This window comes from Eucyclogobius newberryi, unplaced genomic scaffold (assembly GCF_026437365.1).
Source record: "Eucyclogobius newberryi isolate DKJ021-1_F unplaced genomic scaffold, fEucNew1.0.hap1 SCAF_123, whole genome shotgun sequence".
In the NCBI taxonomy this organism is placed as follows: Eukaryota; Metazoa; Chordata; class Actinopteri; order Gobiiformes; family Gobiidae; genus Eucyclogobius; species Eucyclogobius newberryi.
The window spans coordinates 103,872-129,320 of NW_027315750.1; the positions used below are offsets into that span (position 1 = coordinate 103,872).

The following is a 25,449-nucleotide window of genomic DNA, read 5'->3' on the forward strand; positions in this document are numbered from 1 at the left end:
AAAAAATATCTATATATTATTTTTCTCTTTTCGGCGTTGTCGCATTCTTTATTAAAAATAGCGTGGCGGCGGCGGCGACCGACCGACCGACCGATCGACACCCCATTTACAAGCGAGCAATGCCATTATAGGCTTTCACCAGGATGGCCGAGCGGTTAAGGCTTCGGACTCAAGATCCGACGGGCGGTGGCCCTCGTGGGTTCGGATCCCATTCCTGGTATTAGCTTCTTGGACAAATATAAAAAAAAAAAAAAACACAACACAGGAAATTTTTGGCGGCGGCAAGGCAACGGCGGCAACGGCAGCGATCGTAAGGTCGACAGATACTTAGGTCCGAGCGCAGCGCGGGCAGTAGCTGGGGGCGCACTCGCCACACACGTGCACGAGGCACCCTCGGTACACGTTCGTCGTTTTAGTGTCCTTGCTCCTGGGGCATATTCGGCACCACTTCCTCTTCGCGGGTACAGCAGCGGGTTCTCTTCCTCCTCCTCCCCCCCCCCTCTCTCTCCTCCCCCTCCCCCTCCCTTCTTCCTCCCTCCCGCGTATACGAGGCGCGACGAGCGCGCTCCCCAGCTGCTCCATGAACAGCCTGCGTCTGTGGCGTTTGCCGACCATCAGGTTCAGCTCCCGCCACAGGACGAAAGCATTGTACGCGGACACGTCGATCATGTTGTGGAACAGGATGAGGGCCGCCGCGATTGCCGTCTCCGTAGGTGGCGCCGCACCGTGGTGAGGATCTGCAAGTTCTTGCTCTTCTTCGCCAGGTAGGAGACCAAGGCGACCGAGGGGACTCCGTTCGTTGCCGTAGCCGTTGGAAGAGGTCCCCGGCGCGGTCTCGCCCAACGTGAACACGAGACGGAAGACGCGATCGCCCTGCGCTTCGTGTCGACCAGTTCCCGCGGGAACTCGCTCCTGTTGGCGCGCAGCGTCCCCAGCAGGGTGAGGCCGTCCCTCTCGAAGAATAGCCTGCGGGCGAGCTCGTACGAGGTGAAGAAGTTGTCGCACGTGACGTTGCGGCCCCCCCCGGCCCCCCTTCCCAGTCCCAGTCCCTCGGTGAGATCGAGCACGACCCGCGTGGCCAGGTTCTTCTCCGGAGGCGCGCGCTTATCGGATTTCCCGGTGTAGACCTGCATCTTCCAGGCGTAACTGGACAGCGAGTCGCACGCGACCCACAGCTTGATTCCGTACTTCGCCGGCTTTGAGGGAAGGGGCAGCGACCTGTCAAAGAAGAAAGAAGAACGAAGAAAGAAGAAGGGAAAAAAAAATAAAAAAAATAATGAAGGAAAAACAAGAACACAAGAACAACAAATATTATTTAATTTGAATTTACTTTTCATGATTTATTGATTTATTGATTTATTGATTTATTAATTTATTAATTTATTAATTTATTAATTTATTAATTTATTGATTTATTAATTTATTGATTTATTGATTATTATTATTTTCTCTTTTTTTTCTCCATATTTTTAAATAAAAGAAATCACCTCTAAACGAAACCAGCCTCTCGTCTACGGTGACCTCGGATCCCGGATTGTACATGAGCGGCAGTCGCTTGCACCACAAGTCCCACAGCTCCCTGATGGGCGCCAACTTGTCTACTCCTCCTTCTCCTCCTCCTCGCCTCGCCTCTCAAGCGGCGGCTTGGAGGTCCACGCGATTTCCCCGCGTTTAGAGAGCATAAGGTGTTCGTCGTCGTCGCCGCCGCCGCCGCCGCCGCCGCCTTCTTCTTCTTCTTCTTCTTCTTCTTCTTCTTCTTCTTCTTCTTCTTCTTCTTCTTCTTCTTCTTCTTCTTCTTCTTCTTCTTCTTCTTCTTCTTCTTCTTCCCCTCGCAAGTTCTGATTGATTGGCTTCAACGAAGATTACTGTCAGAGGATTATAGTGGTCATTTCTTTGTTTCATTTCTTGCTTATAATAAGTCCTATAAAAGTCCTGTCTCTCCAAGTCAAAGGATTCCTTCAAAACGTCAATGCTTTTCATTTGAGTTTCTTTTGCAATGCGGTGAAACGTTTACGCCTTTTGTAATCCAGGCGTTGAATCATAAGCTTGGTCATAAGAAAACCAGCTCCAGATTTTAACAGCTTTGTTTAGTTTGTATGCTTTGGTTGGCTCCTTTCAGGGGGTAAGCACAGATTTTACCCAAAGATTCTTCATGTTTCTGCACTTTTTCAAAAGAGTAACGCTACTTTCGGGGCACTCAAGGTTCCACTGAGATTTGAACTTGGATCGCTGGATTCAGAGTCCAGAGTGCTAACCATTACACCATGGAACCGCAGACTCCTCCTTGGAAGGATAACGGTCATCCAAAGCTACAAGTCTTTACGTCAATCATCCCTTGCCAAAAAAATGAGAAACAAGGAGTGAAAACAGTGCAAATAATCTTGATGTGAAACAATACTTTTCCCTCTCTTAATGCAAAGTGTAGCAGCAGTAAACTTGAGGGAGAAAGGTATGGGTTTGAGGGCTCTTCTTGTGGGCTTTTCTGTCCTTGTAAATATTTTTCATAGACAAAAGAGTAGGCATTTCCTGTTTAATAAACAGGCCCTTTTACCAAGGAAGCCGCAGCGCCATAACGATTTCCTGGTTTCCTTACATAATTACATACAGTGGTTACTTCTGGGATTGTATTTCTTGCTTGCTCTGGCAAGGTGAGCAGTCGTCCCTGGGTGGGCTCGAACCACCAACCTTTCGGTTAACCGCCGAATGTGCTAGCCGATTGCGCCACAGAGACAAGAATCTAGGCATATCCATAAAAGACTTGTGCCTGTAATTGCAATAAGAAATGAAGAAAAACTCTGGATTCAGAGCGCTAACGGCTATACCGTTGAACCACACCTTTCTACAGGATGTCCTGTTTTGAAAATAAGTATGACATTTGATCATTGGGCTATATCAAAGAGAGCAGCATTGAAGTAGGCAAACTTCTGCTTCATGGTTTCATTGTGTGGTGGTCATCACATCTGCCCTACACTCAGAAGGTCTTGGGTACAACATTCAGCAAAACCAAATATGTTACCAAACATGTTCATGCTAACAATGTTCCAACGAAAGCTTGCTGTTTATGTTTTATAGATCCTTTCCATGCCATTTATGTCCTGATCTCGCAAAATATCCAATAGACCCAGCATTCCTATTCATTGTATTTTTGAGCAAAGACTAACATTCAGGTACACATGCCGAAACCCGGGATTGAACCAGGAATAACGTAGCGAGAAAATGAACTAGTTCTGTGTGTCCTTTTTTCTTTTCTTTTGATTAAACATAAAACAATACAGGACACGACCAGGGAGCAAAAATCGTAATTAAAAGAACTTAATAGTTACATAAAACATAACATAACATAAAATAAAAACAAAATCACATTTAAATGAAAATAAGGGTCCTACTTGGTCCAAGTCAATCAAATTAGTGCTTATCCAAATTAAGCCTGAATGTCACTGTTTTCCATTCATCCAATGTCTAATGTCTGTTACTATGTCAGTCAAGTCTTTGATCGTTGGCGTGGTTGGTGTCGAGCATTTCTTTGTGATGGCCTTTTTCTCTACAGCCAAAAGTATGTTCCAAGGGTATCCATTTATTGTGTCCATGGCAGGAGTGTTGAGGCCCAAGTACATAGTTTTAAATTTGAGTGGGATGGAAAAGTCAAAAACAGTCTGCAGTGCCCTGTGAATTTCAGTCCATTATTTTTGAGCAACAGCACAGCCCCAAAACACCTGATAGTGGTTTGCCTGCTGGGTTCTCCAGCAGTTAGCATTTCCTTGTGAATAATGGGCACTTTGACATGGTGTGGTGAAAAAAACATATTTTTCCCCTTCAGGCATGTGATTTTGTGGTCTTCCTCAGGGCTGTTCCTACATTTCCACACTCTTGGTCAGACAAAACCAGGTTAACTTCTCGTTCCCATTGGTTTAGAATATACTTAGCAGAACGTTGTCCAGATTACCAATGCATTGAGATCATTTAGAAATGATTCCCCTCGCAAGTTCTGATTGATTGGTTTCAACAAAGATTACTGTCAGAGGATTATAGTGGTCATTTCTTTGTTTCATTTCTTGCTTATAATAAGTCCTATAAAAGTCCTGTCTCTCCAAGTCAAAGGATTCCTTCAACACATCAATGCTTTTCATTTGATTTTCTTTTGCAATGCGGTGAAACGTTTACGCCTTTTGTAATCCAGGCGTTGAATCATAAGCTTGGTCATAAGAAAACCAGCTCCAGATTTTAACAGCTTTGTTTAGTTTGTATGCTTTGGTTAGCTCCTTTCAGGGGGTAAGCACAGATTTTACCCAAAGATTCTTCTTGTTTCTGCACTTTTTCAAAAGAGTAGCGCTGCTCTCTGGGCACTCAAGGTTCCACTGAGATTTAAACTCGGATCACTGGATTCAGAGTCCAGAGTGCTAACCATTACACCATGGAACCGCAGACTCCTACTTGGAAGGATAACGGTCATCCAAAGCTACAAGTCTTTACGTCAATCATCCCTTGCCAAAAAAATGAGAAACAAGGAGTGCAAACAGTGCAAATAATCTTGATGTGCAGCAATACTTTTCCCTCTCTTAATGCAAAGTGTAGCAGCAGTAAACTTGAGGGACAAAGGTATGGGTTTGAGGGCTCTTCTTGTGGGCTTTTCTGTCCTTGTAAATATTTTTCATAGACAAAAGAGTAGGCATTTCCTGTTTAATAAACAGGCCCTTTTACCAAGGAAGCCGCAGCGCCATAACGATTTCCTGGTTTCCTTACATAATTACATACAGTGGTTACTTTTGGGATTGTATTTCTTGCTTGCTCTGGCAAAGTGAGCAGTCATCCCTGGGTGGGCTCAAACCGCCAACCTTTCGGTTAACAGCCGAACGCGCTAGCCGATTGCGCCACAGAGGCGAGAATCTTGACACACCCCTAAAAGGGTAACGCCTCTAATTGCAATTAGAAATGAAGAAAAACTCTGGATTCAGAGCGCTAACCGCTATACCGTTGAACCACACCTTTCTACAGGATATCCTGTTTTGAAAATAAGTATGACATTTGATCATTGGGCTATATCAAAGAGAGCAGCATTGAAGTAGGCAAACTTCTGCTTCATGGTTTCATTGTGTGGTGGTCATCACATCTGCCCTACACGCAGAAGGTCTTGGGTACAACATTCAGCAAAACCAAACATGTTACCAAACATGTTCATGCTAACAATGTTCCAACGAAAGCATGCTGTTTATGTTTTATAGATCCTTTCCAGGCCATTTATGTCCTGATCTCGCAAAATATCCAATAGACCCAGCATTCCTATTCATTGTATTTTTGAGAAAAGACTAACATTCAGGTACACCTGCCGAAACCCGGGATTGAACCAGGGACCTTTAAATCTTCAGTCTAACGCTCTCCCAACTGAGCTATTTTGGCTACTTTTTCAACAAATTAGGCAAGGGAGCGAAACGTGTGGCATAACGTAGCGAGAAAATGAACTAGTTCTGTGTGTCCTTTTTTCTTTTCTTTCGATGAAACATAAAACAATACAGGACACGACCAGGGAGCAAAAATCGAAATAAAAAGAACATAAATAGCACTAAACATAAAATAAAAACAAAATCACATTTAAATGAAAATAGGGGTCCTACTTGGTCCAAAGTCGATCAAATTAGTGCTTATCCAAATTAAGCCTGAATGTCACTGTTTTCCATTCATCCAATGTCTAATGTCTGTTACTATGTCAGTCAAGTCTTTGATCGTTGGCGTGGTTGGTGTCGAGCATTTCTTTGTGATGGCCTTTTTCTCTACAGCCAAAAGTATGTTCCAAGGGTATCCATTTATTGTGTCCATGGCAGGAGTGTTGAGGCCCAAGTACATAGTTTTAAATTTGAGTGGGATGGCAAAGTCAAAAACAGTCTGCAGTGCCCTGTGAATTTCAGTCCATTATTTTTGAGCAACAGCACAGCCCCAAAACACCTGATAGTGGTTTGCCTGCTGGGTTCTCCAGCAGTTAGCATTTCCTTGTGAATAATGGGCACTTTGACATGGTGTGGTGAAAAAAACATATTTTTCCCCTTCAGGCATGTGATTTTGTGGTCTTCCTCAGGGCTGTTCCTACATTTCCACACTCTTGGTCAGACAAAACCAGGTTCACTTCTCGTTCCCATTGGTTTAGAATATACTTAGCAGAACGTCGTCCAGATTACCAATGCATTGAGATCATTTAGAAATGATTCCCCTCGCAAGTTCTGATTGATTGGTTTCAACGAAGATTACTGTCAGAGGATTATAGTGGTCATTTCTTTGTTTCATTTCTTGCTCATAATAAGTCCTATAAAAGTCCTGTCTCTCCAAGTCAAAGGATTCCTTCAAAACGTCAATGCTTTTCATTTGAGTTTCTGTTGCAATGCGGTGAAACGTTTACGCCTTTTGTAATCCAGGCGTTGAATCATAAGCTTGGTCATAAGAAAACCAGCTCCAGATTTTAACAGCTTTGTTTAGTTTGTATGCTTTGGTTAGCTCCTTTCAGGGGGTAAGCACAGATTTTACCCAAAGATTCTTCATGTTTCTGCACTTTTTCAAAAGAGTAACGCTACTCTCGGGGCACTCAAGGTTCCACTGAGATTTGAACTCGGATCGCTGGATTCAAAGTGTGCTAACCATTACACCATGGAACCGCAGACTGCTCCTTGGAAGGATAACGGTGATCCAAAGCTACAAGTCTTACATCAATCATCCCTTGCCCAAAAAATGAGAAACAAGGAGTGCAAACAGTGCAAACAATCTTGATGTGCAGCAATACTTTTCCCTCTCTTAAAACCCTTTAAGCGCCAAAGTCGCAGAAATGCAACTTTACCGTACAAGGAAATTAATGAAATAATAGTAGAAAATGAATCACTTCAGTCATTGGTCGGTTCGGTGCAACTTCCCTTTATTAGCCAGGTATGATCCAGGGCAGATCCGGTAAGGAAAAAAATGGCTGGAGGAAGTACACGTGGCATGCAATTTACAGCAGATTCTGACTCTGAAGGGTATTATCTCCCCGAGAGTGACGATGGATTTCCAAGTGGAGATGAAGGGACTTCGAAACAACGGACAGATGCAAAGGACAGACGGAGGCGAGGAACCAGTGGAACCAGTGGCTGCAGTAAAACTTGCCCGGTGGATGAGAGCTGGGACATGCTGAGAGAGGTCGAGGTATTTGAGGCATGGATCAAACCTTTTGAAGACCCAGTTGGCTACACAGGAGAGATGGATCTGACGGATGCTAATCCATTTGATATTCTGTCACTCTTTCTGACCGATCAGTTTTGGACTTTCATTACTGATGAGACAAATAGATATGCACATCAGTGTATGGCACCTATGATTCTGAAGCCACATTCAAGATTTCTTGAGTGGTATGATGTATCAGTCACCGAAATGAAAGCTTTCTTCGCTTTGCATCTCTCCATGGGCCTTGTTGAGAAACCTGAAATCGAGGATTACTGGGGAACATTTTGGCTTACACAAACGCCTGGATTTGGAAATGTAATGTCAAGAAACAGATTTGAAATCATTCTTTCGTTCTTTCATTTTGTCAACAATAATGATTATGTGAGAACAGGCGAGCCCGGGCACGATAAACTGTTCAAAGTCCGCCCAATAATAGATTTGATTATTCCCAAATTTGCAGCAGTTTACAGTCCAATCAAGGAGCTTTCTTTAGATGAAATGACAATAGCTTTCAAGGGGAGATCTTCACTAAAATGTTACTCTCCGAATAAACCTGACAAATATGGCTATAGAGTGTATGCCCTGAGTGAAAGCTGTTCAGGGTATGTTTTGCGCTGGTCAATGCACACTGGACAGTACAAAAATAATGCAAGCAACATCAGTGCAACACACGCAGTTGTCCGTGAGTTGGTTTCTCCCTTTACGGGCAAAGGACACGAGATTTACATGGACAGTTACTATACCTCGCCTGTAATTGCAAATGAATTAGCAGATTTGGAAACTGGACTGTGTGGGACGGTAAGGATTACCAGGTTGGGGATGCCAAAATGCCTTGGTAAAAGTGGCTGAAAAAAGGAGATGACCCAGTTTTTTGCAGAAAGGGAAAACTCCTGGCTTGTGCTTGGCACGATACTAAACGTCTCACCATGTTGTCCACAGTCCATGGAAATGATTGTGTTCAGAGGAGGATCCGATCCAAGACAGATGACACTGGCTTCCGTGACATCAAAAGACCTGTATGTGTCGACCAGTACAACGCCTACATGGGTGGAGTGGACACTGCTGACCAGAGGATGAAGACATACCTCTTTCCACACAGGTCCCGGAAATGGTATCATCGCATATTCAATGCCATTATAAGCATAAGTATTGTCAACTCACACATCATATACACCAAATCCACTCCAGGCCCACACAAACCTTTAAAGGTTTACATTCAGAACATTATTGATGCATTACTGGCTGATCACTCCAAAAAACAAGAGAGGCGCTCAAGACCGGAGGGTGAAATGCCACAGAGACTCACAGAGCGTCATTGGCTTTGTCAAGCAGAGGGACGTCCAGACTGCGCCGTGTGCTCTGACCGCTCTCGTACCAAAGGCAGGCGGCAAACAAAGTACAGGTGCCGTCAGTGTGGCGTTGGCCTCTGTGCGGTTCCATGCAAAGAGAGATACCATACGCTAAAAAACTTTAAATGCTGTCATTTGGATATGTAAAAGTGCAGGGTACCTTGACCCTGGATGGACATCTTTTCTGTGATGGCTCTCTCCTTTCTTCACTGCTTTCTCCACAACCTGCCTGGCACCAATGATGGATGTATAAGTTGGAAAAATAAAAAAAATGAAAAAAATACATAATAAATACCGTGTTTGTCATCATTTGGTCAGAACTTGTAATCAGGGCCCGAGTTTGAAGATGTGAGCAAAAGGGGTGAAAATGGGTTAAAATGTGAAAAAACACCAAAATGAGCAAAATGAAATAATCCCCCATCATCAGTGCACTGTTTGCCCCCAGAAAAGCACTCCCCTGGGGCCTGGAGGTGATCTGACCATCATAGTATAGCACCATATGCCCCTGAGGGACTTAGAGTAAAAACCGAAATAGTACACTATACCTGAAAAGACTCTGTCATTTTTCGGCAATAGTACACTATAATTTATAAGGGCATTCAAAGGTTGTGGGTTCGAGTCCAACCAGAGTCGCTAATGGTGAGAGAACATACTAGTTTTTTTACAATGGAAAATCTGCTCGCTTTACTATCTGATGAAAGGCACTGCTGAACGAGGTTCAATTGCCAAGTGTGCTTGAAAAAGTAAGCAAATACATCGGCATTATGTCAAATAACATTATCTTGCACATTTTCCTCAATATCCAGATTAACTGCAGGATATTGAGTGCGCAATAAATTGGCGAGAGTCGATTGATTGAAAGACTTCCAGTTTTTTTATAGCTACATTGGTACAGGGGATTTAGCTCAAAGGTAGAAAGATTGATGCCCTCGCTCTCCATTAAACACAGTTGATTGGACAGGGGCTGAACTTTCGAATGTTGCTGGCTCTCTTTAAAAAAAAAGATATTGCCGCTTGTCGACTCGCAAATATTTTATTGAACAGGCTGTTTGTCTCTGTGGCGCAATTGGCCAGCGCGCTCGGCTGTTAACCGGGAGGTTGGTGGTTCGAGCCCACCCAGGGACGATTGGAAGAGGTATAGCAGGCAAAATCTATGAGGTAATACTGATCACTGAATATCTAGCTGAAACAGGTTGGAGTAGCTTTTAAGAGGTGCTGTGGCTTAGATGGTCAAAGTGCCTGTCTAGTAAACAGGAGATCCTGGGTTCAAATCCCAGCAGTGCCTTCATGATAGCCCTATCAAGCAAATCAGTTGTTTACATGTACAGAAAAACTTATCACCCGAAAGAGCTCTTTTACATTTTTTAATTAGAGATTGAAAAGTATCCCTGAATAAACAGAGTAAATGCACTCTTTTCACTCCTTGTTTCTCAGTTTGATGGTAAGGATTGATTGATTGATGTAGACCGTTTTTGGATGACTGTTTTGCTTTTGTGAAAAAGGGGAATCAGACAAAAGTTGCAAAGGCATTCAAAGGCTGTGAGTTCGAGACCCACCAGAGTCACTGTTGTAACCCCTGTTATCTACATTGGTAAATAGGAAAGCCTGCTTGTGTTATTAACTGATGAAAGGAACTGCTAAATTTGGTTCAATTACCACAGAATCCCAGTGTGCTATAGGCTGGCCACTGCTTGGTAGGAGTTTCCCGTACGTGAGTGACTGTTCCTTCCTTCCTTCACGTCCCGCTCAACCTCGTCTTCTTCTAAAGAGTTTGGCGCTGTCCTCAGAAGCTTTGGTCTTACTCAGCACCTGAGTGGCCCCACCAAGGGCAAAGGGCACACTCTGGACCTGCTAATGACAAAGCAGGTTAATATTTCAAATTACAGTGTGGTAAATGTTACTTTGATGGTTTCTGTATTTCTCCAGGTGCAATGAGTTTGCAGTCTTCTTTGCAAGACTCAGTTCAGAACATTAAAAATACCATTATTTGCAGATAACAAGCACGCAGCCAGCTAGACAACTGGAGTTAACCCATTTTGCATTTGTGGCTGACAAAACTTTCCAAGAGATCACCACAAGTCTGAGTTCCACTACATGCTGCCTTTATGCATTGCCTACTAGATTTTTAAAGTCTATGGTGAGCAGTCTGTTGGCTCCAATCAATCAAAAAGTCAACATGTTGCTTGGATCTGGAATTTTCCCAAGATCCTTAAAACTGCAGTCATTAAGCCTGTCTTAAAGAAGAGCAGTCTTGATGCCACAGTGCTAAATAATTACCGGCCCATCTCAAACCTACTACTACTCAGTTGTCCATTCAAGCATGCAAATTATTTACAACGACAGAAAATGCGCTGCTGTTACAAATTGGAATAAGATGGAAAAGTATCCCTGCACACACAGATTAACTGCACTCTTTTCACTTTTTGATTCTCAGTTTGTTGGCAAGGAATGACTGATGTGGACCCATTTTGGATGAAAACCGTGTTTTGCGTTTGTGGAAATGAGCATCATGGAAGGATGTATGGGCTCTGTGGCGCAATGGATAGCGCATTGGACTTCTAGGCATAATTTGCAAGGATATTCAAAGGTTGTGGGTTCGAGTCCCACCAGAGTAGCTAATGGTGAGAGAACATACTAGTTTTTTTACAATGGAAAATCTGCTCGCTTTACTATCTGATGAAAGGCACTGCTCAACGAGGTTCAATTGCCAAGTGTGCTTGAAAAAGTAAGCAAATACATCGGCATTATGTCAAATAACATTATCTTGCACATTTTCCTCAATATCCAGATTAACTGCAGGATATTGAGTGCGCAATAAATTGGCGAGAGTCGATTGATTGAAAGACTTCCAGTTTTTTTATAGCTACATTGGTACAGGGGATTTAGCTCAAAGGTAGAAAGATTGATGCCCTCGCTCTCCATTAAACACAGTTGATTGGACAGGGGCTGAACTTTCGAATGTTGCTGGCTCTCTTTAAAAAAAAAGATATTGCGGCTTGTCGACTCGCAAATATTTTATTGAGCGGGCTGTTTGTCTCTGTGGCGCAATTGGCCAGCGCGCTCGGCTGTTAACCGGGAGGTTGGTGGTTCGAGCCCACCCAGGGACGATTGGAAGAGGTATAGCAGGCAAAATATATGAGGTAATATTGGTCACTGAATATCTAACTGAAACAGGTTGGAGTAGCTTTTAAGAGGAGCTGTGGCTTAGATGGTCAAAGTGCCTGTCTAGTAAACAGGAGATCTTGGGTTCAAATCCCAGCAGTGCCTTCATGATAGCCTTTCAAGCAAATCAGTTGTTTACATGTACAGAAAAAACTTATCACTGAAAGAGCTCTTTTACATTTTTTAATTAGAGATTGAAAAGTATCCCTGAATAAACAGAGTAAATGCACTCTTTTCACTCCTTGTTTCTCAGTTTGATGGTAAGGATTGATTGATTGATGTAGACCGTTTTTGGATGACTGTTTTGCTTTTGTGAAAAAGGGGAATCAGACAAAAGTTGCAAAGGCATTCAAAGGCTGTGAGTTCGAGACCCACCAGAGTCACTGTTGTAACCCCTGTTATCTACATTGGTAAATAGGAAAGCCTGCTTGTGTTATTAACTGATGAAAGGAACTGCTAAATTTGGTTCAATTACCACAGAATCCCAGTGTGCTATAGGCTGGCCACTGCTTGGTAGGAGTTTCCCGTACGTGAGTGACTGTTCCTTCCTTCCTTCACGTCCCGCTCAACCTCGTCTTCTTCTAAAGAGTTTGGCGCTGTCCTCAGAAGCTTTGGTCTTACTCAGCACCTGAGTGGCCCCACCAAGGGCAAAGGGCACACTCTGGACCTGCTAATGACAAAGCAGGTTAATATTTCAAATTACAGTGTGGTAAATGTTACTTTGATGGTTTCTGTATTTCTCCAGGTGCAATGAGTTTGCAGTCTTCTTTGCAAGACTCAGTTCAGAACATTAAAAATACCATTATTTGCAGATAACAAGCACGCAGCCAGCTAGACAACTGGAGTTAACCCATTTTGCATTTGTGGCTGACAAAACTTTCCAAGAGATCACCACAAGTCTGAGTTCCACTACATGCTGCCTTTATGCATTGCCTACTAGATTTTTAAAGTCTATGGTGAGCAGTCTGTTGGCTCCAATCAATCAAAAAGTCAACATGTTGCTTGGATCTGGAATTTTCCCAAGATCCTTAAAACTGCAGTCATTAAGCCTGTCTTAAAGAAGAGCAGTCTTGATGCCACAGTGCTAAATAATTACCGGCCCATCTCAAACCTACTACTACTCAGTTGTCCATTCAAGCATGCAAATCATTTACAACGACAGAAAATGCGCTGCTGTTACAAATTGGAATAAGATGGAAAAGTATCCCTGCACACACAGATTAACTGCACTCTTTTCACTTTTTGAATCTCAGTTTGTTGGCAAGGAATGACTGATGTGGACCCATTTTGGATGAAAACCGTGTTTTGCGTTTGTGGAAATAAGCATCATGGAAGGATGTATGGGCTCTGTGGCGCAATGGATAGCGCATTGGACTTCTAGGCATAATTTGCAAGGGCATTCAAAGGGTTGTGGGTTCGAGTCCCACCAGAGTCGCTAATGGTGAGCGAACATACTAGTTTTTTTACAATGGAAAATCTGCTCGCTTTACTATCTGATGAAAGGCACTGCTGAACGAGGTTCAATTGCCAAGTCTGCTTGAAAAAGTAAGCAAATACACCGGCATTATGTCAAATAACATTATCTTGCAATTTTTCCTCAATATCCAGATTAACTGCAGTATATTGAGTGCGCAATAAATTGGCGAGAGTCGATTGATTGAAAGACTTCCAGTTTTTTTATAGCTACATTGGTACAGGGGATTTAGCTCAAAGGTAGAAAGATTGATGCCCTCGCTCTCCATTAAACACAGTTGATTGGACAGGGGCTGAACTTTCGAATGTTGCTGGCTCTCTTTAAAAAAAAAGATATTGCGGCTTGTCGACTCGCAAATATTTTATTGAGCAGGCTGTTTGTCTCTGTGGCGCAATTGGCCAGCGCGCTCGGCTGATAACCCTTTAGGCGCCAGAGATTATGGATGAAATAAATGTATAAATAAAAAACTTCCTGAGATACAGAGAACTGAAGCCGGGGCACAGCTCTGGGTCGGCAGTGCCCCTGGAGGCCCGTAGAAGCTCCACACTCCATTTGATTCTTGGATAAAAGGGCACCCAGCCGGTCTCGAACTCGCGTGAAGCGGAGCAGGGATCATCCACCCCGCACACGGCCAGACTTTGCCCGGCCAGGGAGCACCTTCTGCGGGTCGGAGGCTTCGGGTCGGAGCCCCTGGAGCCTGGAGCCCTCACCGGGCCCCGAACTCGGCTGCCGGAGGCAGTGCAGTGCCTCATGGATAAAAGGGCACCCAGCCGGTCTCGAACTCGCGTGAGGCGGAGCAGGGATCATCCACCCCGCACACGGCCAGACTTTGCCCGGCCAGGGAGCACCTTCTGCGGGTCGGAGGCTCCGGGTCGGAGCCCCTGGAGCCTGGAGCCCTCACCGGGCCCCGAACTCGGCTGCCGGAGGCAGTGCAGTGCCTCATGGATAAAAGGGCACCCAGCCGGTCTCGAACTCGCATGAGGCGGAGCAGGGATCATCCACCCCGCACACGGCCAGACTTTGCCCGGCCAGGGAGCACCTTCTGCGGGTCGGAGGCTCCGGGTCGGAGCCCCTGGAGCCTGGAGCCCTCACCGGGCCCCGAACTCGGCTGCCGGAGGCAGTGCAGTGCCTCATGGATAAAAGGGCACCCAGCCGGTCTCGAACTCGCGTGAGGCGGAGCAGGGATCATCCACCCCGCACACGACCAGACTTTGCCCGGGGAAGGGCCACTCTGGCTGGGCATGGCCCCCACTGAGCACCCCCTGGAACCCCTGGAGCCCCCGGAGCACCTCCAGAGCCATCCCCCACTCCTCCAGACTCTGCCCGGGGAAGGGCCACTCTGGCTGGGCATGGCCTCCACTGAGCACCCCCTGGAGCCCCCGGAGCACCTCCAGAGCCACCCCCCACTCTCCCCAGACTATGCCCGGGGAAGGGCCACTCTGGCTGGGCATGGCCTCCGCCGAGCACCCCCTGGAACCCCTGGAGCTCCTCCAGAGCCACCCCCCACTCCTCCAGACTCACCCCGGGGAAGGGCCACTCTGGCTGGGCATGGCCTCCACTGAGCACCCCCTGGAGCCCCCGGAGCACCTCCAGAGCCACCCCCCACTCTCCCCAGACTATGCCCGGGGAAGGGCCACTCTGGCTGGGCATGGCCTCCGCCGAGCACCCCCTGGAACCCCTCCAGAGCCACCCCCCACTCCTCCAGACTTTGCCCGGGGAAGGGCCACTCTGGCTGGGCATGGCCCCCACTGAGCACCCCCTGGAACCCCTGGAGCCCCCGGAGCACCTCCAGAGCCACCCCCCACTCCTCCAGACTCTGCCCGGGGAAGGGCAACTCTGGCTGGGCATGGCCTCCACTGAGCACCCCCTGGAGCCCCCGGAGCACCTCCAGAGCCACCCCCCACTCCTCCAGACTCACCCCAGGGAAGGGCAAATGGCTGGGCATGGCCCTACTGAGCACCCCCTGGAACCCCTGGAGCCCCCGGAGCACCTCCAGAGCCACCCCCCACTCTCCCCAGATTCTGCCCGGGGAAGGGCCACTCTGGCTGGGCATGGCCTCCACTGAGCACCCCCTGGAGCCCCCGGAGCACCTCCAGAGCCACCCCCCACTCCTCCAGACTCTGCCCGGGGAAGGGCCACTCTGGCTGGGCATGGCTTCCGCTGAGCACCCCCTGGAACCCCTGGAGCCCCCGGAGCACCTCCAGAGCCACCCCCCACTCCTCCAGACTCTGCCCGGGGAAGGGCCACTCTGGCTGGGCATGGCCTCCACTGAGCACCCCCTGGAGCCCCCGGAGCACCTCCAGAGCCACCCCCCACTCTCCCCAGACTATGCCCGGGGAAGGGCCACTCTGGCTGGGCATGGCCTCCGCCGAGCACCCCCTGGAACCCCTCCAGAGCCACCCCCCACTCCTCCAGACTTTGCCCGGGGAAGGGCCACTCTGGCTGGGCATGGCCCCCACTGAGCACCCCCTGGAACCCCTGGAGCCCCCGGAGCACCTCCAGAGCCACCCCCCACTCCTCCAGACTCACCCCGGGGAAGGGCCACTCTGGCTGGGCATGGCCCCCACTGAGCACCCCCTGGAACCCCTGGAGCCCCCGGAGCACCTCCAGAGCCACCCCCCACTCTCCCCAGATTCTGCCCGGGGAAGGGCCACTCTGGCTGGGCATGGCCCCCACTGAGCACCCCCTGGAGCCCCCGGAGCACCTCCAGAGCCACCCCCCACTCTCCCCAGACTATGCCCGGGGAAGGGCCACTCTGGCTGGGCATGGCCCCCACTGAGCACCCCCTGGAACCCCTGGAGCCCCCGGAGCACCTCCAGAGCCACCCCCCACTCCTCCAGACTTTGCCCGGGGAAGGGCCACTCTGGCTGGGCATGGCCCCCACTGAGCACTCCCTGGAACCCCTGGAGCCCCCGGAGCACCGCCAGAGCCACCCCCCACTCCTCCAGACTCTGCCCGGGGAAGGGCCACTCTGGCTGGGCATGGCCTCCACTGAGCACCCCCTGGAGCCCCCGGAGCACCTCCAGAGCCACCCCCCACTCTCCCCAGACTATGCCCGGGGAAGGGCCACTCTGGCTGGGCATGGCCTCCGCCGAGCACCCCCTGGAACCCCTGGAGCTCCTCCAGAGCCACCCCCCACTCCTCCAGACTCACCCCGGGGAAGGGCCACTCTGGCTGGGCATGGCCTCCACTGAGCACCCCCTGGAGCCCCCGGAGCACCTCCAGAGCCACCCCCCACTCTCCCCAGACTATGCCCGGGGAAGGGCCACTCTGGCTGGGCATGGCCTCCGCCGAGCACCCCCTGGAACCCCTCCAGAGCCACCCCCCACTCCTCCAGACTTTGCCCGGGGAAGGGCCACTCTGGCTAGGCATGGCCCCCACTGAGCACCCCCTGGAACCCCTGGAGCCCCCGGAGCACCTCCAGAGCCACCCCCCACTCTCCCCAGATTCTGCCCGGGGAAGGGCCACTCTGGCTGGGCATGGCCCCCACTGAGCACCCCCTGGAGCCCCCGGAGCACCTCCAGAGCCACCCCCCACTCTCCCCAGACTATGCCCGGGGAAGGGCCACTCTGGCTGGGCATGGCCTCCGCCGAGCACCCCCTGGAACCCCTCCAGAGCCACCCCCCATTCCTCCAGACTTTGCCCGGGGAAGGGCCACTCTGGCTGGGCATGGCCCCCACTGAGCACCCCCTGGAACCCCTGGAGCCCCCGGAGCACCTCCAGAGCCACCCCCCACTCCTCCAGACTCTGCCCGGGGAAGGGCCACTCTGGCTGGGCATGGCCTCCACTGAGCACCCCATGGAGCCCCCGGAGCACCTCCAGAGCCACCCCCCACTCTCCCCAGACTATGCCCGGGGAAGGGCCACTCTGGCTGGGCATGGCCTCCGCCGAGCACCCCCTGGAACCCCTGGAGCTCCTCCAGAGCCACCCCCCACTCCTCCAGACTCTGCCCGGGGAAGGGCCACTCTGGCTGGGCATGGCCTCCACTGAGCACCCCCTGGAGCCCCCGGAGCACCTCCAGAGCCACCCCCCACTCTCCCCAGACTATGCCCGGGGAAGGGCCACTCTGGCTGGGCATGGCCTCCGCCGAGCACCCCCTGGAACCCCTGGAGCCCCTCCAGAGCCACCCCCCACTCCTCCAGACTCACCCCGGGGAAGGGCCACTCTGGCTGGGCATGGCCTCCGCCGAGCACCCCCCTGGAACCCCTGGAGCCCCTCCAGAGCCACCCCCCACTCCTCCAGACTCACCCCGGGGAAGGGCAACTCTGGCTGGGCATGGCCCCCACTGAGCACCCCCTGGAACCCCTGGAGCCCCCGGAGCACCTCCAGAGCTACCCCCCACTCCTCCAGACTCTGCCCGGGGAAGGGACACTCTGGCTGGGCATGGCCTCCACTGAGCACCCCCTGGAACCCCTGGAGCCCCTCCAGAGCCACCCCGCATTCCCCCAAACTCAGTCTGGGGACGGGCCACTCTTCCCCGGGTTGCAGGCTCTGGGACTCCGGGGATGACCACCGGGGACCAGGCCCTCCCTTCGAACCCGGGGACCCACACTTAAGCACCCCCACACGGGCTACACACCCTTGTTTCAGCCCCCTGGAGGTCCGTGCCCTTGGTACTATACCATGGAAGTCCGTGCCCTTGGTACTCCGACTGGAGTACCAAGGGAACGGCCCAGCACTCACCACAGAGGCTCGCGCCGGCCCCGGCCCACCTTTCGTCCCCGGGTACCCACACTTAAGCACCCCAACACGAGCTACACACCCTTGGTGCAGCCCCCTGGAAGTCCGTGCCCTTGGTACTCTGAGCCACTTTAAAAGATAAAAAGCACCAGGACCCCAAGGCCCTGGCTCCCCTGTCCCCTACACCACACTTGGAGGCAGGGCCCTTGCCCTCCACTGGCTGCCCCCGCGCCCAATGTACTCCATAACCGAAGAAGAGAGGGGGACCCGGAGGCCGGCCTACTAGGGTAACAGGTTTAATTTAGAGCCGGGGCTCTGGACCACAAATGCCAACAACCCCGCAGTGCGCAGGAGCCTTCGAAGCTGGATGAAACCAGAACGGGGCCCTACGATGGCGGTGACCAGCCAGTTGATAGCAAAGTGAGCCCTGGACAGGAGCTGCATTTGACAAACTCAGAGACGAGGAAGGGACCGGAGTCGGACCAAATATATCATCTGGCGCTGTGTCCAGCGTGAGGGTGAGCCAGCGCAAATCAGGACCACAAATGCCAACAACCCCGCAGTGCGCAGGAGCCTTCGAAGCTGGATGAAACCAGAACGGGGCCCTACGATGGCGGTGACCAGCCAGTTGATAGCAAAGTGAGCCCTGGACAGGCGCTGCATTTGACAAACTCAGAGACGAGGAAGGGACCGGAGTCGGACCAAATATATCATCTGGCGCTGTGTCCAGCGTAAGGGTGAGCCAGCGCAAATCAGGACCACAAATGCCAACAACCCCGCAGTGCGCAGGAGCCTTCGAAGCTGGATGAAACCAGTGTAGGGTCTCAAAACTACATGTATTCAGTTTATGATTAAGGAAGATTTCTTAGCAGAAACGAGACAAGACGGGGCACCAGGGTTAAACCCAAAGAGCTAAGATACGGTCCTTAATCGCGCTCGTTAAAAAGGTCTGAAGGGTGTTTCACGATTCAGGGACTTACACATAGTCTAATCAAACAAACAATAGTCAATAACTCTTTCGTGTAGTTTATTTATCAAAAGGGAAATCAAAACACCGGAGCAGAAATGCGCACAGGTAAATCACAGGTGATGTTATATCAGATTTAACAGCAGATTTCATGCAGATGATGTTAAACCAGGGTTTTGCCTTTGATAACCAAACGTGTCTATGCTAATCTATATCAAAAAGAGGGAAAGTGAGAAGCTAAAGGGAGGAGGAACCGCTGAGCTCTACCCAAATCACGCTACAAAACGGACCGCACGCAATTGACTCGGCTTACGGTTCTGTAGACTCGGTCCGACTGGTCCTGGTCCGCGGACGAGGTCCGGAGCGAGGCGTCGCGTGGAGCGGTGTGGCGGCGAAGGTTCGTGAAGCGTGCGGCGGCCGTGGAGCTGGCGGCGGTCGGGGAGCGATGCGTCGCGTGGAGCGGAGGAGGCTGCGACGTGCTGTAAGGTCCTTGGCGCCGGGGAGCGGTGTGCTGCGACGTGCTGTAGGGTCCTTGGCGCCGGGGAGCGAGGGGTCGCGTGGAGCGGTGTGCTGCGACCTCCTTGAAGCGGCGGCGGCAGCGGAGGCGATGTCGGGGAGTTCCTTGGCGGTAGAACGCTTTAGCGGTGTGTTTACTCAGATGAGGACGTAGTGCTGATCCACGTAAACGGCGTAGATTACTTCAAAAAGAAACGAAGTAGCAAAGAAAGTCTCTGTCCGGTTTAGCGCTTAAGCTTAGTTCCAGGCGGTTTCAGGTAGTTCCAGGTGGTTTCAGAGTCCTAGACTGGCATGGCCTTGTCGACCACGTGACGGACGGATTTTGTTGAGACAAAGGAAAAGTGAAAGCTCGCCCGGGGAGACGGCTTCAAGATAGAAGAACAAGAGAAGAACAAAGAGAGCGACAAAAAAGCTTGGAGCGTCCTTTTGATACCTGGCCCGCAGGGCATGCTGGGAGCGAAAGGGGCGGGCGCTACTGCGAAAACTTCCTGTTTAACATTTTCCTGACCGAGAAAATAAAACTGGAGTAACGTAAATAATAATGGCAAAAACATTGAACCCTGTTTTAACATTTACACGTTAAACACTTTTGGCAGTTTGTGCACATTATTTCTTGAGGTAGACACATTTTACATCTTCTTTCACCTGTGATAAAAAATATCGAGTTAAAGCATTGGGAATATAAAACCTTAAACAGTGGAAAAATACGTAACACAAGGTGAAACATGAGTTGATTCGAAAAACATTCATGGCATAATCACATAAAACAGTTCATCGGGGCATCTTCCTGTAAGACTGTGGGGAGAAGAAGGTCTTTTATCACACAAGTCACAGCGGCTCCCCTGCGGTGAGGGACAGAGGGAGAACGAAAAACCCCCAATGTTCAAAGAGAGATTTTCTGTTATCTGGCCGTGGAATGTCCATCTCCATTCCCCTACAACCCCCCGATTGGCCGTTGGTTCTCCGATGAAGAAGCATCGGGCAAATGTCAAAGGGAATGTCCTTACCGAGTCAGCGAGCGGCACAGAGTGGCATGATTTGGGTAGACCTCTGAACCTGGACTGGTCGCTTTATCCTATTTGGGCTGAGGGGCAGGTGCTAGTGGGTGTTACACTATCCCTAGGCTACTAAATTTCAGCACATCATCCTCAGAGGGAGTGGTAAACCATGCAAGAGCTCTTGACTCCTAGTGCAAGAATTTGGGCGTAGAAACAAGATTCTAAGACACCGAGGTAGCTTATGTAGTATCGAGGTACAAAATTAGATCAAGGTGGATGTCTATCGTGGAAAAAACGAAAGTGGTTAACAAGGTTCCTGACATACGTTTCACCCTAGCGAAGCGGCAACTTCTAGGTTGGACCGCTTCTGTACGAAACAGGTGACAGAATATTCTACTCTATGGTTTGCATGCAGGGGAGATTAACATACGAGGCTAGTGGTAGGGACTTTGCGGGCTTAGGACCAGCTGTAAGTCGGGGATTTGGCTAAAATTTTCCAAGCTCCAGTAGGTGGCGCCTGCGTTAGATGTCGTTGGGGCAGAACAACTCGTGCTGCTGTGTCATGCTTGTCATAGTGGAGGATCGCCTCTCGGAGGGAAGTGTTCACGAGTCAACGGCCCCCCAACTATTTTAGCCCGGGTCTCTGTGACCTGGTCTCGCACCGCCACGAAGGTTGGGCACGCGCTGCCTGCTGTCACAGGTTTTGAACCGCAAACGCCGCCGGTACTGTCATGTATTGCTATCACGATACGCAATAACGTCTGGGGTCTGTAAGTGTCACATGCCATCAGGAGGAGGCGTTGTGACCACATGCTTCTGTCAACATACATCTGGGGATGTTTTTAGAGACACTAACACGTAATTCTTTGATTAGGTTTTAGTGGTTAGGGTTAGTAGACTTTACAATCCGTGCAAAACAGTTGTTAGTACAGTCCCTAACGGGCGTGTGTTTGTCGGAGTTGTGTTCTAGTTGGAACTATCGGCATCCCTGACATGTCCCATGGGGTTTTGGTGCGCTTTGATTTGGTTGTGATGAACCCACTTCAGAGTAGGTTCTCTGCGTCCTTTGGTGATGTCAGAGTTGTGTTCTAGTTGGAACTATCAACATCCCTGACATGTCCCATGGGGTTTTGGTGCGCTTTGATTTGGTTGCGATGAACCCACTTCAGAGTAGGTTCTCTGCGTCCTTTGGTGATCTTCACGTGGTACACCACCGGAGATCGTTTGTTGACAATCTCGTAGGGTCCGGACCAACGTGGGAAGAGTTTTCGGGTTAGCTTGGTTAGCCAGTCTCTTGTCTGTCCGATCGGGTGCGCTAAGATGTAATACCATACCTTGTCGTTTGGGGCTTTCTGATCGTAGTAAGCCTTGCAATCCTTTGCACTTTTCTCAAGCTTCTTCTGAGCGAAAGAGAAGGTTGCTTTCAGGTGCTCCTGTAAGTCCAACATGTATTGGTGGGTGGTGTAGGCGGTTGCGATGCTAACCTCTCCCGGTTTGTACAACAGGTGTAGGGGGAGGGTCATCTGTCGGTCAGTCAAGAGTTTGTATGTGGCGTTGACCCCCCGGAGGCCAGCTGTTGGCGCGTCGTGTGCGTGCGTCAGCATAACCCCCCGGAGGCTCTGAGGTACCACAAATGCGGGTGCAGTGAGGATCTCAGAGGCAAACACCAGCAGTCCATGACGCAAGGTGAAGTTCTCTCTTGTGCGCCACAGCGCAGCGAGAGGTGCGTCGGCAGCAAGTGCATCGGGAGGGATGGCACTTGGCGCAGGGTCAGGAAGGAAACCGATGATGCGGCTTATGGCCCCCTCGGCTGCTTGTAGAGATACAAGGTCAGAGGAAGCGAAGGTCGGAGACACTTCAAGAAAGGCGCGATCGGGCTGGGGCCGTCCGGTGACAGCGGCCACCGAAAGGGTGGGCTGGGTGGGCATCAACTCACTGTCCAGTGAGTCAGCCTGTAAGTTACAGGGAGCCCCTTCAAGGGCCCCTTGTTTTGCCAGGGAGTCGGCTAGGTCGTTGAGGTCTTTGTCTGGCGGCACGTCGACCTCGGGAGGGGTCGCGATGGCACTGCACTGAACTGGCGGAGTTGATTGGGGCATGGGCAGAGGTCGACGGACTTGTGCCCAGATTTTGAGTCGTTTAAAATCAACCAGTGGCTCGAAGCGACTGAGCAGCTCTTGACCTAAAAGAAGGGGAATAGAATTCAAAGGTGAAACGTAAACAGGATGCATCAGTTTCATGGGGCCGATCGTTATCTGGATCAGGGCCACCTCGTCAAGGGTGGTGTTGACCTGAGAGAAAGGTCGGATTTCCAAGCAGCAGGGCTGTGACTTCAGTTCTCGTTGAGAGTGCTGGGCCACTTTTTGTAAGGTTCTGAAAAGTTCGCGGGAGATCAAGCTGATGTCGGCGGCTGTATCAAGGAGTGCATCATGCACGAAGTTGTCCTCCAAGAGGACTGAAAGATAAAGCTTGCGTGCGGCTCCCTTTTCGGAAAGGTTACCAAGAAACTGGGTAAAGGGGGGCTCGCATTGGATGATCGATGGGTCGTTATCCTGTGGGCTGGAGATAGAACTTACCTGGACCACCAAGACGTCGTTGGACTCCGGTCGCGTTTGATCGTCGCTGTCAAGTTCCTGGTCTTCAGGGGGTTGGTCCCCAGTGACAGGTGTTTCCGACAGAGGGTCCAGGTCCACAGGGCTCCGATAGAAGCCTTCTAACTCGTCTTCCGATTGGCTGAGCGCTGAGTTATCACTCGTCTCAGGTCCGAGGGAGGTTACGGCGAGGACCTCCGCTTTACTTTTCTGGTTCAATTTCATGTCTTGGATCATTTTCAGCACCATACTCAGCTGTTCTTTACTGAGGTTCAAAGCGTCGAGACTCAGTTTAGAGGAAGACTTACCTGCGGAGTCTCCTTGGGTTTCTTCCTTCGTTGAGCCGTTAGGCCGGGAGTCCCTTCTGAACGGTCTGGTATCCCTTCGGTTGTTATACCTACCTGAGGCGTTCTCCCTGTCCCTAAACGGTCTTTGCGGTCCTCGGGTGTCTCCCGAGCGATGGTTTTCCAAGGTGCCCTCTAGCTCGAGAGGTCTTTCGACGCTCAGGACGGAAGAGTGGCCTTGGGTTCTGATTGTTGTTCCTGCCTGTTTGGTGTAGCTCCTTACCGCTAAATCTCGCAGCTGGCGGCTGCTTTGAGTTATTGGGCAGGCTGCCACGCCCAGGTGGTAGCTGGTTGCGGGGTGGAGGTTCTGTAGGAACAAAGATTTGAAATGTTTGTCCTCCTCCATCCCTGCTTCGTTTTGTGCTCCAAAATACGCTTTCCTCAATCGGTCGTAGTAGGCTTGAGGAGCCTCGTGTCTGTCTTGCTTGCACATCAGGGCAGCAGGCAACCCTATTGAGGTGCCTGTATCTGAGTACTCTTCGAGGAGAGCATGACACAAGAGCTCATAGTCCTTCAGGACGTAAGGAGGTTGGCGTTCCATGAAGCTGCTAACGTCTCGGCTGGACGTTAGTTTGATCAAGAAGATCTTGTCTTTGATTGACGGATCCGACAGGCGTCCAGCATAGAAGTCGATGTCTCTCAGGTACGCGCTGGTGTCGTTAGCGACGCCTGGCTTGGGCTCAAACCGAGAGATATGCCTGGCTATTTTGTCGAAGTCATGGTCGGTCGGGCCTCGGTGGCGTCTATCGGGGTCTCTGCCCGCGCGATAGTCTTCACGAGTGAAGTCGTCGGGGTACCTACGAGTGTCCCTGAAGTCGTCGGGGTACCTACGAGTGTCCCTGAAGTCGTCGGGGTACCTACGAGTGTCCCTGAAGTCGTCGGGGTACCTACGAGTGTCCCCACGGTCATCTCGTCGCGCGTCCCTGTGGTCATCGTAGTGCCTGCGGGGGCTACCGTGGTCGTCTCGTCGCGCGTCCTGTAGTTCGGCGTGATGTCTACGGGGGCTGTCATGTCTGTCGCGTCGCCTGTCCCGTAGGTCATAGTCCGAATAACGTCGGGCGGAGCTGGTAGAGTCGGGTCCGGGGTGGTACCGGGACTTGTCTCGGTCACGGGCGTCCCCCAGTCGTCTACCGTCAGTGTAGGTCCGGCTTGGGCTCCTCCCCCCGTAGGTTCGTCCATGCATGTCAGAGTCGGAGGTTCGATCGTCTCTGGGTCGGTCATGGTCAGCGTACGGGGTGGGGCTCTTACGTCTGTCGTAGTCGTGGTCCCGTGGTGGCCAGCTACAGTCTGTCCTGTCTCCCCTTTCTTCCTTCCTCTGTGGGTCCAGGCGGGCCACGGGGGTTGGACTGGGTTGAGTCCCCCACCCGTGGTCCTCCCGGTTGTCTGTACTCGGTCGGTCGTAGGACGGTTTCGCACGGCTTTGCCTGTCAGTCAGGTCTCTTATCTGGAGTCTAAGGGCATGCAGCTCAGTCTCTGCCTTTTCAGTCGCCTGAATGGATCGATGGAGCGCGTGCTTGGCATCTTCCAGATCAGCTTCCTGGTCAGCAAATTTCTGCTCCGCCCGTTGAAGCTCCTGTCGGAGGTAGGAGGTTTCGTCCTCCTTTGCTCTCTCAGATCTTGACCTGGCGTCAACGCTCTGTGTTAGCAGCGCAACGTCTGCGTTGGCTCGGTCAAGCTCCGTTCTGAGGTCGGCGGTCTCAGTTCTCTGTAACTCCAGGTCTGTCTTCCTGGCTTCCGATTTGTGATGCTCAAGTTCAAGGAGTTCCCAGGTCCTTTCCAGGATGACATACAAATCGATAGCAACGTGGCTTGCCCATTCGGCCATGTCCTTAGCCTTTGGCGCCTGTTGGAGTCCAATCCACAGCGCGAGGTCCTTGTGAAGGTTCCTGTTGGACAGGAGCCTGTTCCTTCCCAGGACACCAGGGGCTACTTCACTGGTATAGTCTACCATGGACTTGTGTAGGTTGTCTACAGGCCAGTGAATGACATCACTATCAGAGTCCGCCATGTTTACTTTAGGCAGGGTCGGGACGAGAGGGTCCCAAGTCGCCAGGTCTGTGAGTTGCCTAGATCAATTCAGTCAAGTGGGACCGATATGTCGGGACGCCGATAGTTTCTGAATTAAAATCGCTCGCTTAGGAGAATTTAAAAGAAACGTTTTAGAGTGTTCGTGTTAAGTTACTGTGGCTAGGCTA

The 25,449-nt window shown here is 50.7% G+C and overlaps 9 non-coding genes across 9 annotated transcripts; 6 read left to right on the top strand and 3 right to left on the bottom strand.

Annotated features, from left to right (window-relative positions):
- The first annotated feature begins 137 nt into the window (after window positions 1–137).
- Window positions 138–220, top strand: trnal-caa (transfer RNA leucine (anticodon CAA)). Its single transcript has one exon. It is a non-coding gene; the product is annotated as a tRNA-Leu (tRNA).
- Window positions 221–2,200: 1,980 nt separating this feature from the next.
- Window positions 2,201–2,272, bottom strand: trnaq-cug (transfer RNA glutamine (anticodon CUG)). Its single transcript has one exon. It is a non-coding gene; the product is annotated as a tRNA-Gln (tRNA).
- A 2,075-nt stretch (window positions 2,273–4,347) lies between these two features.
- trnaq-cug (transfer RNA glutamine (anticodon CUG)) lies at window positions 4,348–4,419 on the bottom strand. Its single transcript has one exon. It is a non-coding gene; the product is annotated as a tRNA-Gln (tRNA).
- A 902-nt stretch (window positions 4,420–5,321) lies between these two features.
- trnaf-gaa (transfer RNA phenylalanine (anticodon GAA)) lies at window positions 5,322–5,394 on the bottom strand. Its single transcript has one exon. It is a non-coding gene; the product is annotated as a tRNA-Phe (tRNA).
- A 4,342-nt stretch (window positions 5,395–9,736) lies between these two features.
- trnat-agu (transfer RNA threonine (anticodon AGU)) lies at window positions 9,737–9,810 on the top strand. Its single transcript has one exon. It is a non-coding gene; the product is annotated as a tRNA-Thr (tRNA).
- Window positions 9,811–11,049: 1,239 nt separating this feature from the next.
- trnar-ucu (transfer RNA arginine (anticodon UCU)) lies at window positions 11,050–11,140 on the top strand. Its single transcript is given in 2 exon segments — window positions 11,050–11,086; window positions 11,105–11,140. It is a non-coding gene; the product is annotated as a tRNA-Arg (tRNA).
- A 418-nt stretch (window positions 11,141–11,558) lies between these two features.
- On the top strand, window positions 11,559–11,632 carry trnan-guu (transfer RNA asparagine (anticodon GUU)). Its single transcript has one exon. It is a non-coding gene; the product is annotated as a tRNA-Asn (tRNA).
- An 86-nt stretch (window positions 11,633–11,718) lies between these two features.
- On the top strand, window positions 11,719–11,792 carry trnat-agu (transfer RNA threonine (anticodon AGU)). The gene has a single exon. It is a non-coding gene; the product is annotated as a tRNA-Thr (tRNA).
- A 1,238-nt stretch (window positions 11,793–13,030) lies between these two features.
- trnar-ucu (transfer RNA arginine (anticodon UCU)) lies at window positions 13,031–13,122 on the top strand. The gene is given in 2 exon segments: window positions 13,031–13,067; window positions 13,086–13,122. It is a non-coding gene; the product is annotated as a tRNA-Arg (tRNA).
- The last annotated feature ends 12,327 nt before the right edge of the window (window positions 13,123–25,449 follow it).